Below are 4,074 nucleotides of genomic sequence, written 5' to 3'. Positions count from 1 at the left end.
GATGAGATGAATCAGTTCTTTGACTAGAGAGGTGGGAATGAGTGCGTTTGAGATGGCTAGGTTGGCACAGGATAGAACAGTATTTAGGGCTCTTGTACATAGGGTTGCTATGAGTCACAAGCGACTTGATGGCACATAACAATAACAACAACAACAATCAATATGTAGTTGGTGACTGGAATGCTGAAGTTAGAAATAAAGAAGAAAGTCTGGGTTTTGGAAATTTAGGATTTAGTGGCTGAAAGGAAAATGGGCATCAAATGACATGATTTTATATAATCAATGATTTATTCATTACAAATACCTTTTAACACCCCCCCCCAACTAAACACATAGACCTCATCTACTGGACAACACTTGAACTAGAGTGAATACATCTGTGGAAGGAGTCAATGTTCAAATCAACAGTCAAAACAAGACCAGGGACTATCTCTGGAACAGATCGTTAATTACTCATGTCCAAGTTCAAATTGAAGTTGAAGAAAATTAAAACAAGTTAACCTATCCCACTTGAATTTAAAATCCAACTCAAGAATATATTCAATGCTTTAAATACTAATGACTGAAGATCAGGTGAATTGTGCAGGAACATCAAGCAAGAAAAAGACCAAAGTAGATGTCAGAAGAGACTGAAAATTGTACTCGAGAGGCCAAAATAAAGAAATGCTGAAGTAAAAGAGGTGACCAGAAGATAACAAAGAGAAATCCAAGAAGACAAAGCAAAACAAAATATGCAAAAAGCTGAAGTTAGAAAACCAAAAGGGAAGAACACATTTGACATTTCTCAAGCTGAAAAAAAAGCTATGAAACAAATTCAACCCTCAATTTGCAGTGCTTAAGGATTCATGGACAAAATCTTGAATGATGCCCAAAGCATCAGAAGAAGATGGAATACACAGTATCACTGTACCAAAAATAATTTGTCAACACTCAGCCACTTCAGGAAGTAGCAATGACCATTACTATTTCTATTGATAAGGAAGGGAAACGTTCAGGCTGCACGGAAGGCATTGGGAAAAAGTAAGGACCCAGGAATTGATGGAATACCAGCTGTCATGATTCAACAAAGAGGCACAATCCTGGACAAGCTCACTAATCTTTCTAAGAAATGTGAAAGTCAATTTAGTAGAAGGATCTGTAGTCCCATTAAAAAAAACACACACATGATCTCATGTTGTTGTTGGTATGTGCTGCTGAGTCGTCTGTGACCCATACGGGTCACTATGGGTTTGAACCCATAGGTTGCAGAAACTAGTGAATAGTTCCATGGATATCATATGCAAGTAAAATCTTGCTGAAGATTATTTTAAAATTACTTGAACAATACATTGATAAAAATTCAGGCTAGATTCAGAAGAAACCACAGCAAAAGGGATGTTGTCGGATGGATCTTGACTGAAAGCAGAGAATACCAAAAAGATGTTTACTCACGCGTTTTTGACTGCACAAAGACACGTGGCTATTTGGATTTTACTAACTTATGCTAACATTGAGGAATGGGAAATCTCAGAACACTTAAATGTGCTCATGAGAAACCTATGCATAGATCAAAAAATCATCTTAACAGAACAAGGGAGTACTGAATGGTTCAAAATCATGAAAATGTTGTGCATCTGGGTTGTACCCTTTCTGCATTCCTGTTTGATCTCTATGTGAGCAAATCTTTCTAAAAGCTGGACCATATGAAGAAGAATGTGACTTCAGGATGAGAGGAATACTTTTGAACAACTCAAATGAGGCAGATGATACAACCTTGCTTGTATTAAAAGAAGACTTGGTGAGCTCTGGTGGCCTAGTGGCAAGAAGGTGTACTGCAATCCTAGAGGTGCACAGTTCAAATCCACTAGATGCTCTGCTGGAGAAGGAGGAACAATCTCCTCCTGTACCAGTCAGATCTGATTTGACTGTACACACACAAAATAATAATTTTTTTTAAAAAAAGAAGAATACTTGAAGCACTTGCTGTAGAAGACTGCAGTGTAGAAGAGTTCGATATGGATTGCATCTCAGCATAAAAAAAAAAAACCAAAAATTCTCACTACTGGACCAATAAACAACATCATAAGTGGCAAAAAGATTGAATTAGTCAATGATTTCATTTTACTTAGAGTCACAATCAAGACCCATGGCCATATTACCCTGGGGAAATCTGCTGTCAGGGACCTCTCCAAAGTACTAAAAAGCAAGCTATTATTGTTAGATGTCATAGAGTCAATTACTACTTATAGAAACCTATGAATCATAGATCTGAATCTTGTCCTATCATGTGTCATCCGCATCATCTCTAATGCATTTGAGTCCGTTGATTCAGTCCATCTTGTTGGGGGTTATAGTCTCTTTCACTGATCCCTCCACCTTTCTAAGCAATGGTGCCTTTTTCTAAGGACTAACCTCTCCTAACAATATTTCCACAGTATGTGAGATGAAGTTTCATCATTCTTGCCTCCAAGGAGCACTCTGGTTTCACTTTGTGCAAGACGTACTTGTTTGTTCTTTTGGCATGCCATGAGATATTCAGTACTATTCTCCAACAACACAACTCAAAGGCATCAATTCTTCCGTCATCCTTATTCATTCCCAACTTTCAGTTGCATAGCAAGTAATTGAAAAGATCAGTGCACCAAAGTCTCCAAACTGACATTGTTGATTTTTAGTACTTTGGAGAAGTCCTTGACAGTAAGTTTCCCCAGGGCAAGTCTGTTGCTTTCTTCATGGCTGGTACCAAGAGTGTTAATTTTGGATCCAAGTAAGATGAAATCATTGATAATTACAGGTTATTCCCCGTCTATCATGATATTGCCTGTTGGTTCAGAGAAAGGCACAGGATAGTACAAGATTCAGATCTGTTGTTCCTACAGTCTTTATAAGTTGTAGTTGACTTTGTGGCACCGAACAACAACATCAGTCAAGTGGTTAAGCTTTTGGCTACTAACTGAAAGTTCAGTGGTTTGAACCCAACACCCCATTTTTGGAAGAAAGATACAGCAGTCTGTTTCTGTAAAGATTGCAGTCTCAGAAACCAAATAAGGCAGTTCTACTCTAGCCTACAGAGTTGCTATGAGTTAAAATTCACATTTCACGTGAATTTGGCAGTGGATTTGGCTTGATTTCATTTGAACTCCCCCCTTTCATCTTCATAAAAATAATGCAACCTTAGAACTTCTGAGAACTTTATAAGCTATCCACAGCAGAGAGCAGTGTGCATTTCATAGGTACTTAAATACAGTGGTTTATCCACTTCTTGATTTTGCTTCTCACTATGACTACATGAGAGAGAAGTTAGGATAGGAAAAATAACTCTGAACTTCATGAAAAAAGGTCTCTTATTAGCTAGTTTCTAATGCATCTAGTAGTCTCTGAGGACATCATCTATCGGTTTTTAATTAAGTCTTGAGGATTAATCATCTAGAATTAGTAAAGCTTCTTAGCTCTTTATAGTTTGTAATAAAGCTAAGTCTATATTAATACAGATGTGTGTGGAGTATTTGAAGCAGAGATATAAGATCGTTTTATCATACTTTCTGTTTCTTTGCTGTGCATTTTTCATTTTTGCTTGTTGTTTACTGTTGAGTCAGAACTGATTCGTACTTGATCTTCCAATGGGTTTTCAGAAACAAGCATATTCACTGGAAATGATTGAAGTTATTATTTTCTTTTGGAGAGGAAGAAAGACTTTAATGCAAAAATATTTATAGTCTTTCATCTTTTAATTTTGTGTTCCTCAATAGAAAAATAATCTTTGCTATTATATAGAACTAGTGTTTTTGTTGATGTTGTTATGTGCCATCAAGTCCCCTGCAACTCATAACGACCCTATGCACAGTAGCTTTGAACTCTGCTTTATCCTGAGCCATCCTCACTATTCCTGACTCACTCCATTGCCCCAGTTACTGTTGTCACTCCATCTCATCCAGGGTTGTCTTCTCCTGCGCTGTCCCTTCACCCTTCCAAGTATAATGTCTTTCTAATAAACTATAAGAGAGTTTAACATAACAGAGGTGTTTTAGCTGTTTTGTTATTTTAAGAAATGAGCCTAAACAGATTTTAATACATCCTAAAAAAAATGTTATGTAA

At 37.0% G+C, this 4,074-nt stretch overlaps 1 protein-coding gene across 1 annotated transcript in view; it reads left to right on the top strand.

Moving 5' to 3' along the window:
- The window catches only part of BLOC1S5 (biogenesis of lysosomal organelles complex-1, subunit 5, muted), a 64,219-nt gene that overhangs the window by 59,285 nt on the left and 860 nt on the right, over positions 1-4,074 (top strand). The window lies entirely within an intron of this gene.

The sequence above is a fragment of the Elephantulus edwardii genome, unplaced genomic scaffold (assembly GCF_000299155.1).
Source record: "Elephantulus edwardii isolate Elephantulus edwardi_28Jun2011 unplaced genomic scaffold, EleEdw1.0 scaffold00071, whole genome shotgun sequence".
In the NCBI taxonomy this organism is placed as follows: domain Eukaryota; kingdom Metazoa; phylum Chordata; class Mammalia; order Macroscelidea; family Macroscelididae; genus Elephantulus; species Elephantulus edwardii.
Note: the sequence above shows the minus strand (reverse complement) of the source record. Positions and strands in the feature narration are given on the sequence as shown.